The 18,817-nt window shown below is 42.3% G+C and overlaps 1 long non-coding RNA gene across 1 annotated transcript in view; it reads right to left on the reverse strand.

Annotated features, from left to right (window-relative positions):
- LOC105362765 (uncharacterized) overlaps window positions 1-8,327 on the reverse strand; it is a 122,312-nt gene extending 113,985 nt beyond the window's left edge. Inside the window, exon 1 of the long non-coding RNA XR_912904.1 lies at window positions 8,013-8,327. This is a non-coding gene — a long non-coding RNA (uncharacterized LOC105362765). The remainder of the gene's footprint in view (window positions 1-8,012) is intronic.
- Window positions 8,328-18,817: the final 10,490 nt, after the last annotated feature.

Here is an 18,817-nt window from a genome sequence, read left to right on the forward strand (position 1 = left end):
CCTCCTCCTCCTCCTTCACCTGCTCCTCCTCCTTCTTCTTCTTCTTCTTCTTCTTCTTCTTCTTCCGTCGTACCGCCACCGTCACCGCCTCCGCCTTCTCCTTCGCCTCCGCCTCCGCCTTCGCCACCGCCTCCGTGCCCTCCTCCTCTCAGTTCCTTTGGCACGGATAAAAGCGAATCCCGTAAGAAGGCATCATCTTACGAGCGATCCCTCTCCTCTCCGTGCTTCATTGCGTCAACAATCGCGCGCAACTGCACCGAGCTCACGAGGACACCAGATCTACCAAGGAACCGGCTCTCGTCCCCGCGATTGCAGCTCCCTCGAGATCTTCACGTGCCACTCGCGGAGCCGCCCCTCCTCTCGATTTTATATCCGTGGCCTTCGCATCCGAGCGCGCACTGTCTCATTTGGTGGGAGGGACGGAACTCTCCTCTCGTCTACCTGTTGTGCGCGAGCCGCTATTACTCGTAAATAACGCGATGCCGCGCCTCGTCTTCGTAGATGCCTGCCTACGTCCTCCGTCGGCTCCCTCGCATCACCTGCGCGCACCACCTACGTAGATCTTCCCGTGTACTACTTACGCGTGCTTGCGTTCGTGCGTGCGTGGGTACATGGGTGCATGCGTGGGTGGGTGCGTGGGTGTGTGCCTGTTTGTCTGCCTGTCACACAATTTGCCTACTTGCCTATTTGTCTGCCTGCTTACGTGCTTTACTATCACAGTGTTATGAGTGCGTATGTGCGCGCGTGGGCGTGCGTGCGCGCGGTGTAAGAGCGTGTACGCGCGCGCGCGCGCGTGTGGCTGGTCAAGCCCCGCAAGCACCCCACGAGCGTTCCGTATGATAAGACCGCCGCTTTGCTACTGACAAGGAGCCCGAAAGATACCACCCTAACCCTGCGCGGCCGCGCGGCGCTCCGGCGGCAGCAGCACGGTACAAAGCTGGAGAGCTCAGGGCCACCCCCACCTTTGGCTCCGACTGCTCCCCGCGGCCGCGACGGGGTCGAGGATGCGGAGGAGGAGTGCAGGCAATAACCCTTATGCCACCTCCACGCCTGCCTCCGAGGGTAGTCTTATCCCCTCCGCGTACCCTGACTGTCGACTTCCACCACCCGGGCCCGCGACCACCACCACCGTCGACGCTCCGCTCCGGACGCCGATGCCGAAGCTGCCGACGGCGCTGACGCCGACGCCGACGCCGACGCCGACGCCGACGCCGCAGCCGCCACGGTCGCCGCCGCCGTCGCTGCCGCCGCCGCCGCTGCCGCCGCCGCTACCGCCGCCACAACTACCCCCGCGAAAAGGGGAAAAGCCGAGCATTCAACGACCCCTCCAGGCGCGCGCTTTTGCTCCCCTCTTTCGACTCGTTGGTGCAGGAGGCGAGACGCGAACGTGTGCGCGACTGTCCCTCCGACGCCGGACTTGGCTTCTTCTCCTTCTACCGATACTTCTCCCGCCGCTCTCCAGCAGCCCGCTTCGACGAGATTTACCAACACCCCTTCCTTCCTTCCGATCCGTCCCGCCCGTCCCCTTCCGTCTCGCCGTCCCATTCCTTTCCGTTTCCACTCTGCCCTTCTCCTCGAGGAGCCCAAGCTCCTCTCTATTGCTGTCGCTCCTGCTGCACCTCCTCCTTCCCGTCTCCATGTCTTCCGATAAAAACACGGACAATCGGCTTTTATAGTTAACCCTCTCGGTCACCCATCGCGATCCTCCTTACACCCCCCCCCCCCCCCCCCCCCCCCCCCCCCCCCCCCCCCCCCCCCCCCCCCAACCCGTCTATCTTTTTCTCTGCTTCTTTTACTCTCCGTCCTTATTTTCTAATCTTCGGGTCTTCGTAAATACATATGCTTTCCATATGTAGCTTTATTCGCGAACTTGCCTATCTCCGATTGATAAAAACTTTAAAATTTTCAGAAATAATTAGCAATTCGCAGCCTCTTTAATTTCCAATATTTATGCGCGAGTTCGCGTCAACGTTTAAATAATAATTAGAATTATTAACCATTTACTTTGTTATTAAAGCTCGTGAACGATGCATAATATTAGCATTGATATTCTATCTGTGATGGATAATCGAGTAATTTTTTTTTCAGATACTTCTCGAACAAGTACATTAAAAGTAATTTTGTCAATCAGTTTTAACGCAATTTGAATTACCGAATTACAATAAAACATTATAAATACGGGATTATAAATTGTCATCAAAAGCATAATGAAGGAATCGTTTAATGAATTTTTCCCCTACAATTGTTAACGTTAAATACGAACTTTTTTTTTTCTTGTCAATCAATAATTCCAATTCATTAATTTAATCCAATTTAATATCGAATTGATTATCCAATTTGTGCGTCACAAATAAATACATATGAATGCAATTCAAATTTAATATTATACATTATAATGGATTTAATTATTGAAAATGAGTCTATTCGTATTTTCAATTCGACCACTAACATCTTCCTATTTCATCATGAACTTGAAAAATTAAAGATGTTTTTATTTTTAAATTGAATTCCTTTTAAAAATTCGTTTCATTATTATGAAATTGCTATGAAGTTAGGATAAAAGTTAGGGATAGTACGCTGATAAGTAGTCAAGTACATCTGACGTATCGTTGCTTAAAGTTTTTTTTTTTAACCATTACTGTTACTACTTAAATATGTAAAAGATAAATATTAATGCACATCGCGTTATAAGATATGAAAGTTCGTGGAATTAAGAAAGAATGAATTCTAAATATCTTAGTTACATCGGACGCAACATCATTGATATGCAGAGGACTAAAATTAAAAAAAATTTTATTAAAGCTTCGTACAGACGTATACGACCAATCACTCATAGCTAATTGAACGGAATGTCTTTATTTCAAATAAATCAAAGGAAAAGTAATTTTCATTTAAAGAAGAGAGGTTCATCCACAGGCGGACATGCTAACGGCACGAATAAATATACATACAACGGCACCGGTATGCGGATACTTTGGAACGGGTGCTCCTTTCACCTTTCCTTTTTCCATTCCCATCTCCGCACATTTCACATATCGGTGACTTTGATATCTGCCTAAACGCGCCCCTCACTCCTATTTTCCATACACGCAAGTCCATTTGACAGGGGAACAAGTGAGTGTCTCCATCTACGCGCGCGTATACGTGCGAGAGAGAAGCGAGCGGCTCTTTTGTCCTGTGCTCCAAATTTCTTGCCACTTCCCTCGATATCTCTATCACGTTCTTTTTTTCCGCCATCCCATCGACTTTTCTATATATCTGTTTTTACATATTTCGCCACACGTGACATTCGCTTGTCCCGTTTTTTTCTCTCGCACATTCGACCTCTCCATCTCGCTACGCATGTGACAAATTCGTGGCATTCGTGTCCGTGTCCACTCCCATCCCCACGCATGATACTGCGACCGCGACGCCGTCGAACATCTGGACAACCCGGTGACCCTCAACCACGTCTCTTCAAGACGATCACCATCACACATCCTTCGGACTTTTCTTATTGTTACAGCAATCGGATGATGTCTTCAGGGATTCTCGTGCGCGGATTCACTTGGCTTTCGCTCACTCGGACTCCCGCAATTCAAGCTTTTTTACGATTTTCGGACGAATCTCCGTGATTACGCGAAACTCTTCAAAGATTTTTTTTAACAGAATTTTCATGGCTGATCGATTGATTAGCGCTCCTCGAGAATTTTGAAAACAATATTGTATACATTTTTACTTCTTTGCTGCGTCTTTTGAATTCACAGAATTGTCAAGATATTTGCACTAATACGGCATTGATGGAGCGAGGCTTGAATTTTTGTAGGAAAAACTTTTTAACTCGATGAATTTCATATTTATAAATTCTTCGTGAAATTTCCACTATCAAGAGGAATATTAAACTAAATTATTAAAGCATTCGTTAGTGTGTAAGGGGGACTAAAAAAACCTAATTTTCATAATATAATACATTAATATTGGTTTTTTTTTTTATTTTATCTTTTTTAATGCATTTTTTATTTTAAATTCCCGCTTAATTGAACATTAACCTAACTAATCACTAGAATGCATCTGATTTCATATATTTATAATATAATAATTTTATCATGATAATTATTGCAATAAAAATACAAAAATACACTGACCAGCAGATTAATTGAATATACACATGTTTATGCATGTATGTGAGCGTGTATTTTAATTCGCATTATTATTGCACGATAAGATGAGAAGGTCCTACGGAAAATTTGAATTTTAACATTACGTGTAAGGGAATGTTGCGACGAAAAACTTATTTTCACTGATTATAACACACTTTTCGTATTATCGCTAAATTCAGACACAATGTGCACTCTTAATAAGAGTCTGAAATAAGTAGGGATTAATTGGACAATATTTATAACGTATTCCATTACATTGAGAAGTTTGTAAAAACATGCCGACTAGACAAGGACGTGTATGTAATACGAAAATATGGAGCGGCCAACTTATAACGGTGCTTGAACTTTAAACGTTTCAATTTGCCAAATAACATATATAATCGACAGAAACCACACCCGATCATCAAAAAGCTTTAATTTCGTGTACGCATAAAATAAGAATATATTAAAATTGAAAACTACGATCTAACGACGCGTTACTCCCATTCAAATGATATCTTATCAACACTCTTGAAAAAAAGAAAAACCCAACGAAATAAATAAAATAAGAGAAGACTAAAAAGAAATGAAAGGAACAAAAAAAAAAAAAGTAATAAAAGAATGAAGTAAAAAAAGTCAAGGTAAAAGAATAAAGAGAGAGAGAGAGAGAGAGAGAGAGAGAGAGAGAGAGAAATGCAAGAGAAAAGCCAGGTTCCGAGGTCACACGCGAATTTCATCACCGAACCTCCAGCACGCGCATCAGCCTAATTATCCACGCGTGTCCGTGGCTGGCAATTGCCTCCCACATCAGCCAACATTACAGATTTTTTCGCGAATTAATTTCAACACGTTCATGAACAACGCAGGCGGTTGTTCGCACCCCCCATCCCCCTCCACTCGTCCCGGGCAAATCACATCCCCACCCATCGGCACGGGGGACATCGGCACGCTTCGATATACTCATTTATACTTTTGCAGCGCGCTCCCCCCCCCCCCAGCAAACCCACCCCCCCCCCCTCCCCCCGACCCCCACCGACCACCACCCCCTTACACGATAATCACGGGGTGGAGAGGGACCGGGCGTGCGTCGAAAATTGTACGGACTGATTGTTTATGGCGCTTTGCCTTTGATTATTAGCTGTTTACGGGCACGCGACCATCGATCGCCGGCACATTCCACGCGGAACATTTGCGTTCTGCGGACGCGGCCCCACGTCCGCTCCAGCGACTCTTCCGTCTCTCTATACTCGCCCATTGTGCGCGAACGACCGGTTCGACTCGTTCGACCGGTCCTGGGTCCGCGTCCGCTCCCGAGGACAGACCTCCGATGCTCGAGTTAGTTAGGTAACAGGACTTCCGCACGCCAGATGTACGGGGAGAATTGGGTGGCAAGTTGGTTCGTGCCCGTCCCGTAAGTTGTTCGGTTGTTGTGAGGTGATCTTGTGAGGTGCCGCTTTATAAGTTTCTTATACCGTATCTCGTTGTTATTGGGCTGGGACTTTTGTTTCGTCCTGTCACGTTGTCGCGTCGTTTTTGTGTTTGTTCGCCGATAGTTGCCTACGGAGTAAAACGAATTTCGCGTCGGATGGCAGTTTGCGAAAAAATCTGATTTCCAAGCAATGTGCGGTGGTCCATTGTATATGACTTGAACACGAGCGATTGGCAGGACCTTCTTATTATTCAGGATTCTTAATATTGATCCGGATAAACCTTATTTCTCCATTTTGATTAAGTTTTCGAGTGGCCGAACAATTGTCACGAGCGTCACATTAACACAATAAATTATCGCGGTTCTTATATTTGGGCGTGCAAGGATGGAGAGCGCATCATTGACGCTCGCGCCGTTAACAAAAAGTCAAAAAGTTTAAAATTGTAACACGCTCCACTTTTCGTTTAAGTGCCGTTGATAAAAAGGGTAATTAACGAATTGAAGGAGGTGGCCGGGAAGAGCGAGAGGAGCGTTAAATTGAGTTTGAAAGTATAACGAGAGTTGGCTGATAAATGATTTAGCCGTCGGATCAGCGGTAGCCCCTGCCTCCCGAGGCGAAGATTCGCTCTCCCTCGCTTTCTTCCCGTCTGACAATGCCGGAGTTTATCTACTTCCAAGGAGAACGAGACCGTCTGCCCCGGCAGCCACGCGCAGACACGGATTCTTTCGAATCTTATCGTCTCGCTCGATCGTCCCGCCTTATCGTTATGTATCGTTATATCGTAAATGTCCCGTTTCGTAGCTCATCTACATACACAGATGCAATTATTTTTTTCATCTATGTGTTTATGACGTATGGTCTTAATTGAAGGACGATAATACAGTGTTATGTTTTTGAAGAATATCTAATGGTGCTTACTACGATAAGAATTGCACGGCTCGCTTACGTAACGATATTTAATGTGTCCCAGTTCGTAAATTGCTTCACAAGCAGCTTGATTGCCATTATTTAAAAATAAAAAATAAATGAATAAATAAATATTAAACGGCCTGCCTCATTGATAGAAAAAAAAAATAAATAAAAAACAAAAGAAGTCTTATTCGTATAAATATTCGACTAAATAGTTAAGGCAAATCGACATTGAGAATGAGCCATCAGTATCGAAATGTTCATCTAAGTTTCATAATTAATTTCATAATAATAATTATTTACCAAAATCTCCCTTTATCATTTTATTAGATTATTCTAAGTTACAGTGATGCAGAAGAAAAAGTCCAATAATCTATGCCCAATTTAGCGAAAGCATTGTTAATTATCATCTTAGTTATATTAAATTTGAGATTTAAGTAAGTGAATAGATTACGATATCGTGACAGAAATTATAAAGAGGAATACAATATGCTGTCGCGCTCAAATAAATGTTAAATACTTTAATTACTTGGCAGCATGGATAATTTATCAAATACGAACGTTAATAATTATTTTTCACATTGGCTGTATTAAATGATTAAGTTGATTCGGCACTTTCACTGATAGTCCTCGAACGCACAAAATACTCGGACGATGACACGACGAACGAAATTTAATCGCTTCACAATTAATCGCCAATTTCCAGATATGTTGAAACTTGCGAACGGCGGTCAAAAATCTTCCAGGTTGCACAATAATTTCCGTCTGATTTCTTCTCAAACGTCCACTTTACGAGAGCTTGTCGCATCTCATCAGCAGTTCGTCCTCTGCTCGTCGAAACTTCACTTGCAATGTTATCAACACAAGCACAATCACCGAATATCCACCGTTTTCTAGCACTTTGTTAACGCCGTTATTTCGACAGAGCACCATTCGTTATCTAAAGCTCAAAGGGATAACTATAGACGTATGCAAAGTCTTACTATGGGCATAAAAATAACGGGAAATGTAATGTGAAAGCGAGGGTAGAGAAAAGAAAAGAGAAACGATAAGCGGGTACGAAGAAAAATTCGATTCTTTTTTGTTCTTAATTCTTGCTCTCTCTCTCTCTATCTCTCTCTCTCTCTCTCTCTCTCTCTCTCTCTCTCTCTCTCTCTCTCTATCCCGTACACATACACTCGCACATATAGGCAAGCACGCATGCATGCAGTCATACAGTCGGACAAACATGCTCGCACACGCACGTAAATGCACACGCGCGCGCTTACAAATGAGAAGACAGGCAGACAGAAGTTGATCGACTGATGGACAGAAAGCTGGACAGGTATAAGAACAGACAAATAAGTATCATACACGCACTTTTTCGTCCTCTCTCTTTCAGACAAACCTACCCCCTCCCCCAACTCTCTCTCACTCACTCACTCACTCACTCACTCACTCACTCTCTTTCTCTCTCTCTCTCTCTCTCTCTCTCTCTCATTGTATATTGGATAGATTGCATAGAGATATAGAGACAAAAAAAAAAAGAAATAGACTGGCGCGCGCGTTAACTCACCTCTCTCCAACGACGTGACATCTCTCGCGCCGATCAGAAAGATCGACGAACCACAGTGTCGAGCAATCGTCCTTATTCGTCGAGCCGGCCGCACTCCTCGTCCGTGATCTGCCCCCCGATTATGACAAACTCACTGTGCCTCGATGCCGGAGGACGACGATGAGCCTGGGCCGTCGGTCAGCGCCTCAGCTCCGTCTCTCCGCTCATCGGAGAGCCGCGCGCACATCAACTCGGCCCTTGGCGAGCCAACTCCCGGCCGCGAAATGCAACAGCGACTCGTACAAAGCGCGTCCCTCAGTGACTCTGCCACTCTCTCTCTCTTTCACTCTCCCGTCTCTCCTCCACCTCCACCACCTCCTCCTCCTCCTCCTCCTCCTCCGCCTCTTCCTCGTCCACTTCCTCCACTTCCTCCTCTTCTTCTTCTTCTTCTTCTTCTTCTTCTTCTTCGTCTCTCTCTCTCTCTCTCTCTCTCTCCTTTTCTCTCTCCTTTACTCTCCCACTTCCTTTTATTCACTCACTCACTCACTCACTCACTCACTCTTTCTCTCTCTTTCACACACTCACTCACTCACTCATTCACTCACTCACTCTTTCTCTCTCTTTCTCTCTTTCTCTCCTTCACCCGTTTCTCTATTTATCCCTATTTCTTTCTCTCTCCCTCTCTCTCTCTCTGTCTATGTCGTATCTCGCTCTGCCGCGTCTCAGGCTCGCACGGAGAGAGCGTCGCGCGAACTTGCGGGCTTGCGAGCGCGCAACTGGCGGCGGTACGGAGGCGCCGACCGCGTAGGCGGTGAGCGGTAGTATGCGCCGGAGAGCGGGAAGATTGCGGATGCTGTAAGCCGACGGCCACGCGCCCACACGGAGGCGGCCGACGCTGGCTCCCGTTGGCGCGCCGCCCGTACGGTGGCGCCTTGGCGCGGCCGCCGCCCGCAAGCTCAGCGGAGCGAGAGCCAGAGCTTGCGGACGCTGCTGGGCGCGAGAGAGACGCACGGCCCTAAGAAACGAATGAGTAGGTGGGGGGTGGAGGACGGGAAAGCGGGGGAAAAGCCGTGGAGCTGCGATTGCGGGGGATAAGAAGGAAGGCGGCGGTAGGGAGCCGAGGTCCGACTTACGCGAGCCCGACGCCCCCCGGATAAACGTAGGTGCGACTGGACAAGGACGGATGCGAGATCGGTCAAAGGGGCGACTAATGTACGTACACGGCGCCCGACACTCGTGTGCGTCCGAGGGTAAGGAGCAATATGCCGACAAACCTTCCGGGGGCTGGCGAAGGTAGTGGGTGGAAATACGCGGTGGTGGGGCCGCTGGCGGGGAAGACGTGGCCGTAAGAAACGCGGAGCTTCCCGCGTCCCCCGCCCTCGTCAGCCCCATTTTCCTCCTTTTTGTCCTCTTTTTGCGCGCTGCTTTGGAGACGTTGATTTTAGCGGGTTTTCCGAGGCCGTCCCTGCCCACTTCTCGCGATATATTCAAGGTCAGCTCGCGCTCTTTCGGTCGGCTTTCAGCGTACTTGAATGAAGGAAAAATCCCTTCCTGCATCGTAGGTTTTTCTTTTCCTTCCACTCTCACTCTCTCCAAGCTCGCATAATCGCTCGGAGGCTTATAAATCCCTTATAAATCGCAATGGTCAAATAACGTGATTATCGATAGATTATTTTGACATCCGCGTAAAAGTGATTCTCGATGTCGGATCAGTTGACGAAGATGGAATGAGCTGCGAAAGGAGTAAATTTCATAAAATTCAATTATTCGTCATAGGATTGGAATGTACCGTATGCCGTACGACTACACAGCCCCTACTCAATGACTCGAAGGTCAATGTATCGTGGCGATGGTCCAATGGTCATATCCACGTGCGTAAATAGCATATCTATGAAAAAATTGTGTTTTTATCTACGTTATTCTCCCACCATTTACACGAAAATCCGAGCCCCCTACCCTTAATTTCTCCATCCCTACCACTATCACTAACTTTCGTTCAGAGCCTCGAGTGAGAGGCAAAGCACTTAATCCTTCATCGTTGCCCATCGCCGTGTCCTTGGGAGGGTGGGGATGGATGGAAGAGGTCGATGTAGGGGGTGGCGATTGGGTGTGAGGGATATGGGGGATTGGATTATTGTGGGATGGGTTTAAGGGGGTAAGTGTGTGTGTGGAGGTGGGGGGAGGGTAATCGGTGTCGGGGAAACGAAAAAGAGAAAAAAGCGTCGGTGGTAGTCAAGTTCGCAGAGGCAAAGGAAAAAGTGCGGGTGAAGGTCGAGAAAAAGAATAAGGAGCGGAGTGGAGCGAAGGAGAGACGAGGGAGAAGAAGTAGGGATAGAGATGTTGATCGTTTTGCTCGTGCGCGGAATAAGGAGTGCCGTGACGGGGGCGAACGTCCGAGCGAAGGGCGATCGCACTTGTGGTGGTGAAGGGGGCAGCGCGGGTTGGTGACCTCGAAGAAAAATCAGCAACGAGACGGCGGTGGTGGTGGTACGCTTCTAAGGGTTCGAAAGTAGGGTTGCGCTAGTTGAGGAGAATCCACACCCCTTAAGTGAAAGGGTTGCCGGACAGTGGCGAGCTCACTGCTTAGGCGGACGATGCTCGAACTAACTTCGAGACGGGGATGCATTCTCCTCCGCGCACCCCTTTTTACCCCTTTCGGAGAAGTGGCGCGTCGAGTCAGTCGCCTCTTGCTTGTCTGGCTCACGGATCCTGCGAGCGCTCCACTTTCAAAAGCTTCGACTTTCCTCCACACATATGTCTACTATATGCTCTTAACGTTCACCTATGACGTTCCAACGACACCTCCTTCCTCTCTCACTCTGCACAATTTTACGTCAAGGTCCTTTTCCTGAACACGTGATGCGAGCCAGGACCGCAACGGACATCTTTAAAAATCTTAAATGTGTATGGACCGTTTCAATAAGGTAATTTGAACTTATGCCGTAGAAAGCAGTTGGATTTGCGGATAAGAAACGATAACATCTTAGACGCTGGCTGCTTTGATTTCTAAGCGCAGACTCGCGAATAAGGCCAGTTAAGCCTGCCAGATATGTGAAAAAATTATTATTTTTCGAAACTATTGAATAGTCACGAATGAATTATAAATTCCCAAAGCTTTGGAGATTATAAAGACCGATCGAAGAATTTATTCGAGCTTTTACTGCAGAAGTAACTAAGAATTAATGAATTTTTATTTACCAAATGCCGATATAATACGTAAGGATGCCTATCGACATATTTATAAAAGATTTTCATTACACTAGCCATACGATATTAATGGCATAGTACTTTTATAGTTAAATATAATAGGATTTAGTCATAGGTAAGAATTGTGAAAGCGTGTGAAAGTACACCTTATTGAGAACTAATATAATATATATATAAAGTGCCTAGCCTTCGAAATTACCGCCCTCGTGAAAATTGTTGAGCAGAGAAGTGGCAAAGAATGTATGTAGGACAGTAGAGAGAGAAAGAGAGAGAGAGAGAGAGAGAGAGAGAGAGAGAGAGAGAGAGAGAGAGCGTCATCGAAATTATGCGTAGTTGAAAAACACCTGCTCTGAAACATAATCGATTAGTCAAATCGCGAATGACATTGCGCGACAAAGACGCTCGTGCATTTAAATTAACGCATCACTTGGTGAGACACGTAAATACGAAGACATATGCGAGTTAAAAAAAAATGCAGAGTGCACGTCATCAGGGATGAAACGAGATAAAAGAGCAAGAAAGGGGCCAAGATCGTGCTGCGCTCTTCAGCCGTAATAATCAAGTAGAGTTGCTCGCCTCAAGTCGTGTCATCCTGACGTCAGATCAGTCAAGATACAGTCACGCACGGCCTCTCCCTTTTCTCCATCCCCATCCCCACCCCCTAGCCCAGAAACGCGTGTCCACCCTCGCTTATCGTCCCCCGTGCAAAGTTCTCGATCGACTGTCGCGCTCGCACTTTTTAAGGTCACTTGTTGCTTTTTAATCCGCGCGCGCGCGTGGGTATGAGCTCCCGTTTCTTCCATCGCCGGCACTTTTCTCCCAAGCCACTCGCTCCCGCGCACGTCACGGCCCACCTATGAATATGCGTGGGCGTCTTTTTTACCCGACTTTTAAATGGAGCCTGCATTATCGTTTTACAACAATTCTCCGGCGGTGCTGTAATTTCATGTGCAGCCGGTGGACGGGATGAATGAACTTGTTTATTATTTCCTTTTTTGCGCTTTATCAGCCCCGATCTCTCCGCGTCATCCTTTCGCCCAACCTGACGTTTAAAACTAACCACCTCTCTCCCGCTCTCTCTCCCTCCCTCACACCCTCTCTCACACCCTCTCTCACTCTCTCTCTCTCTCTCTCCCCCAACCTCTCGCTATCTTTCTTGAATTTCGTGCGCAAGGGTTTGATGCGTCAAGACCTTTAGCAATCGATGCGAAGACAAAGGACACTTTCTTTTTTTATTCGGAAAATACGTTTTTACTGGGTTTTATTTCATAATAATTAGCTTCTTACTCAATTATATAATGTGACATTTAAGGGAGAGAACTGTTATTACTCATATTTACATGCAATACTATAATTGTTTGATTGTAATATTTTTTAATTTATCATTCCAATTGGAACTGCTCAAAACCATTTTACCGCGAGAAATAGAAAGGTTTTTGTATTGCGATTTGTATAAGGTAAACATGTTTTAACAAATTACTACTCTTCGATTAATTGAAAAAGTTTGTTTTAGCTCGAATAAACTCTTCTGTCTATACAGAATTATTATATTAAAATTTTGTCAACTAAAAATTTTTTCAATAGCTTTTTACTCTTCCGACGTACGCAAAAAAAAAAAAAAAAAAAAAAAAAAAAAAAAAAAAAGGAAGAAAGACTAAATCATACAAAAAGGAAAATATTTATCAATTTAAAAATGATGTACGTTACATACGGCACGAGAAATCGAATAAAATAAGTCGTATCAATCGAAGAAATGTTCGGTTCTGCGACGATACGAAAATGCTCAACTTAAAATATTTTAAACCATCGTATTATATTTTCATATATAATTCGTGGATATAAATGTCAATCTACTTAACTTAAAAATTATTTTTCTGCATCAAGCCACTGAAATACAATGGCTAAGTAATTGTTTGACTTTGCAGAATTTGAAATGGTAAAAGCCTTCCTTGTCATAAACTTTATGAATAAATCAAGGATATTTGAATAAGCCTCCTTTTAGGTCGCAAACTTGTAATTTTTAAAAGTGTTTTTCCATCGGCTGAATTTTTCCCATTGTAATTCATAATTAGGTACTAAAGACTCAGCACAACTGCATTCATTTAGGTAATTTTATACACGCCCACTGACACAATCGCACGATTGCTTACACTTTCCCATTCTCATATGCCTTAAATTATGCACGAAGTAGAATAATTATTGATTAGGTTTCTGTACATTTATCATTAAATCAAAGCTTCTCTCGACAATCGCGCGTCCTTTTATCTCAATCGTCCGTCACTGTATCCTATTATTACAGCAAAATAAGTAAGTACGCGCACTACAAGTACATAATAATTATTTTTTGTTCTTTTTTTCTTTTTATCGCGAGATTTTTCATCGATTGGTAATGAAATGCCTCGTATGCTCACGCGATGAATGATATAATGTGTGCGTTCATGGAAGTGAGTATCGTCTGTATTAGATACAAAGAGCCAGCCACCCAAGAATTAGAAATTCCACGAATCGATGGATGTGGGGAAGGTCAGTTATGTAAAATACAGGCGATTCACGAGATGATTTGCCAAACGAAATATCTCGTTTATGTGAAAATGCTTATTATTCATAATCTGAAATTATTAATCGACGGGTAAATATAATTGAACGTGAGTGGAATGGAATTGAGGCGAGGGTAATGAAACAGCAGGCATAATCAGCCAAAACTACTCGGCCTATTTAACATAATCACTATGTCCTTGAAATAAATTAAAAATAAAAGAATGCCGCTACCGTGTTCGCACGAAAGGAAATCGTTAGTGTGCAGATAGATGGCTTAGGGCGATCCAGGCACTTCCTCGCACGCGATCAATTCCTTTGGGCGAGTAGCGTCGCTGTCTTCCCCTCCGAATTTTTATTCACAGATCGCAGGCTCACTTGTTGCTTATTTAGTTATGTCGTGGATAGGAGTACGGGGGGAGCGAGGGAGGCAGCAACAGTGGCACGCGACACCATACCAATCGGCGAGTGCTCCGTCGATTTCATTTCTACCACCCGCGCCACCTTTTTTCCGTTCGTCTTCCCATTACGCCCTTACTCGTCTAGATTTCGCGTTGCGGCTTTTGTTTACCTCCTTTCTCACTTTTGTTCACCGCTCTTGTTGTTTTTGCCATTCTTGAGCGCTGTGCTTTTTTTTTGCTTGTTTTTTTTTCTGATTTTTTTTTTTTTTCATTTTAGTTCCTTTATCGATTTACTCAATTTTTTTCTCCCGACAGTTTCAGGTTAATTGGTCTTGCGAGTCTTTCGAATCGACGCATCTGCTTAGGCTCTCCTTAATGCACGCATATTAATTCTCGTAATTACCATACGTGAATTTTCGAATGTGAATGTTCAAAGATCGCGTATTGCCTAACGTAATTGCGTGGCTTGAATTTCATCGATCGATTGTTTAAGCTGTAAATAATTTACACTGGCGTTCTTCTATTCTCTGACGTTTTACGTATTAATTGCACTGGACAACATCGACATTAATTATTAAATACCATCGATATTAATTATTAAATGTATGTCTTTTATGAAATTATATTGCTGTTCCGGTGAATATTATTATACATGTTATTCCCATTATAAATGTTTATTCGTGTAATATAATGGAAATTCAAGGATATATTAATTCTATCATTAAGATAGTTTCTTTATTAATTAATTTTATTTTAATTTTCAAGCTTGAAATTTGTAGTGTATTAATATTAAGTCCATAAATCGACTAATTTTCAATTAACTGTTTGAAAAATTAATTACAATATAAAACAATTGTTTTATAAATATTTGCTGTTAGATAATCAATTTTTATTTGACTAAAATTGTTATTGGGGTTATTAATACTCTTTATTTTGTAAGAATTATATCCAATATTATTACGTAACTTCTTATACCATTGCCTTTAATTATGTCTTTTCTCTCACTCTTTTTATGAAAATTATTGATCTGCATATGCGGAGCATTGATCGAATCGTAAGCATAAATTATTTTTCACCTATAAGCGATCTTAATCGATCGTTTCGTATTTTCTTAGCCATTTGTCTTCATCATCAAAGTTACTCATACACGATAAAACTTAATCAGAATATTTTTATTTTTCAACCAATGCTATACATGTTCTACAGTCAGGCATTGTATGTGTAGGTAAACGTCGGATAGAAATAAAAATGAAAACCTTATATACGAATGCAAATAGACACTTTATCGATGGAGCATTCGCAAATATTTCCAGAAATCCCGAGTGTCTGTGAACACAGAATTCCCACAAACTCCGGATTGGACATATAACATCCGCATGCCGATACACATAATACAAAAGTGCGACGCAGCATATATTTAATTGCAATGTTTTCACCATCGCGCATTACTAGTCTCTTCTAATAGCTCATTCTTCGTTACTTCAACTTATTTATCAACTAATTAGCCAATAATGTGACATTATTTATATTGTATAACTTGTATATTGAATGGTCTATTAACGTATTCCTGGGATGTAGAATGACGTTTGCCATACAAGTTTAAACATTAAAACGTAAATACATCATTCGACAAATACTTATGCTATGCCGTAATCGACACATCAAATATTTCGAACATCCGGATAAATAATCCAATGAAATCATAATAATTATGGCTTTTGCGTCGGTGTTCCATTGTTTGCATAAAATAGTTCGCAAGGAGACTTTCACTTACTTAGATTGAAACTTCGTACTTGCTCGGCTATTGTGAACGACGGGTCACAATTCAGCCGCCGTCTTTAAATCTTTAGCGACTTTAATCAGTATAGAATATTGTTCACCTCCATTATGAGTCTTCGTTTTTTTTTTTTTTCTTCAAAATCTTCTGATACCTCACTTTTACAACCCATATTTCCGTGCCCTAAATCGGAAAGCCATCGCTTTTTACGTAGCGTCTTCCGTATCTGCTGCCTTCTCTTTCGGTCATGCGCATCCCGGCTTATTACCAACGTATTACGAACAGCTAAACAGTCCGTCCTGTCCACGGCACATGGCACAGCTGTAAAGATTTTGTCACTGAAAATTAATTAATCGTAGTGCGCTGCTTATAGAAAGTTTCTACGCTTTTGGTAGTTTATTTCGATAAACAAAAGTTGCCTAGACGTTGTCCGATATGGCAGATTAAATAATGGAACAAAATGTGAATTTATATGAGAGGGTTTACTCGATTGTACGCATACAAGGAAGAGCGAGTGAGAGATAGACGGAGGTTAGCTAATTGGAGATATATGCATAGAGGGGCGAGAGGGCAGAGCTGATTTGCGAGTGTCGAGCAGCCATAGATCGAGTCGAGCTTCGATGCTACACGAGCCCTCCCGATTCCCTAGAGTCAATCCTTTCGGGTCTTCCTAGAGCCTATCAGGCACAATACGTGTGCTCTAACCGAGCACACAAGACTACATTAACTGATAAGGATGTAACTCGATTCTACTAACGTATATGATGTCCCTAAAAACGAATCGATTGTTCATCCTCGAAAAGAAAAAAAAAAATCACTATACAACAGTTGCGTCGAACGAATGATTATTACGAGGTTTATGCGAGCAATGTAAACTTGTATTGTTTCCGGTGCCCAATAAGTTTGGTTGAATGGCGTCGGCACAGGTGTTGTTCGTCTACGAGGCTAAACGGGCGTCAGAAAATTAACGCTTCGGGACCGAAGAAACCAATGGTACTCGATCGTAAAAAATAGGCAGAGCAGAACGTCAATGTCATGATTACGTCAACCGAGTGACGAACTTTGTTGGAAAACTCACTCGAAAGGTCTATAACGAAAGGAAACTTGTAATTATCCTTGTAAATAATTCTAATTTATGATTAGTCAAAAGAAATATATACAAAGATATGACTTATTGTTAATTTTTCCTCAATGATATTCATCGAATGACAAAGTCATTCAATTAAATTCGTGTCTTAATTAATGCTTTTAGCTGCTCTTAATAAATAATTCCAATTATAAAAATGAATATCCTTTTTGTCGTTTTATCATAAGCATCATTATATATGTTTAATTTCTTTCTCCGTGCACATTTTATCATTAAATTTTTTCATAAATTTATTCAACATTTGTCATTACACAGCTGCGACGATTACTTGGAAAATCTAGGGAGCTCACTGTAAGGAAAATTGAGTACAAAATTCTCCCTCGTTTAAGTGCGTTCGAGTGCCAATTAGTGCATTATTCTAGTAATTAGGATTTCATGATGGAATCGATTGTACTTTACTGCCAAGATCGTCGGTCCTACGATCTGCCGTCTACCGACTCACACGTGTCGTTTATCAAATCTTCATTACTTTGTAGTATTACGACGAACTTTTATGCTTTTGAAATAAAATAATGTAATTGACATATTGTGGCCGTAATATTAATTTTAAATTCTCGTTACTTTCATATCCTTGGATTTCAATTAAAAATTTCTCCAATACAAAAGAGTCTCGTCATAGAGTTCGTTCCGTGAATTGTATCTTCGGCTTTATTGGAAAATTATTTGGATTTTTCATTACAGCGTCGTTAAATTATTCACAGTACCATCGGCACGTGGATAATAATACCAATCGCAATTGACTTCGCCGTAGTTCCAATGCGCACGAGGCAATATATCCTCGCCTCAAACAATATATTTATATTTACTTTAATAATCGAGCATCTCTTTATTATAAGCATTTACGGTATATTAAATGAATGTAGAGATTTGAAAAGTACAAGATCAAAATGAGAGTGTATATTGTTAAGGAAGTCGCAATGGTAAATAAGAATTCAAAATGAATAACATCGAGACAAAGGAGATATTTCGAAGATTTTGTGTGAACGTGCATGAACTTATATCGCGACGATTTAGGGGAGAATGATGTCAAGGGACTTATAAAGCTATTGGATAAAACATTAAAATAACGTAGGTCACTATCGAGATTTCCAAGGAGAGGGCAATATGACTGATACAATCGTATTGTTTGTTACTTTTTATTTCATATATAAAATAATTGTGTATTTTAAGTTTATAACATTGCGCCACTAGGATTTATTATTCTGACCTTAAGTAATGAATAAATAAAGTGTAATACACCACTATCTATTATTTCCGATTATTATCTTCAAACGTTGGTACTATTATTTCTAACGCTATATTTTATAAACTTATGTTTCGCCTAATAATCTTATTTAATTATTATTAAATTTCGCAGAGCAAAAGACGTTAATAATATAATATAGCTACTATGTTACGCGTTACTGTAATATTGGCGCAATCGACGCTCAAATCGTACAATTCGCCAACGCTTTGGCATTTATGCTTGAAAATGATTCGTTAAGAGATCGCGTTAAATACATAACGGTTTAATGGCTATATTAATTTTAAAATTAATCGACGCTCATCAAGAAGTATAATAATTATGTGTCATTCACATCTCGATTATCAAGATCTTTGTTTCTACGATCATATTTCTTCTAAAAGATAAAGCCGTCGAGTTTTATGCGTTTAATAGACGAAAAATTAGCAACGAGCGTACCATTTAAGCCATAATCAAAGAAATTTAATCGACATTATATATATATATATATATATATTGAATAGCATTAATTACGTT

The sequence above is a fragment of the Ceratosolen solmsi genome, unplaced genomic scaffold, assembly GCF_000503995.2.
Source record: "Ceratosolen solmsi marchali unplaced genomic scaffold, CerSol_1.0 scaffold56, whole genome shotgun sequence".
NCBI lineage: Eukaryota > Metazoa > Arthropoda > Insecta > Hymenoptera > Agaonidae > Ceratosolen > Ceratosolen solmsi.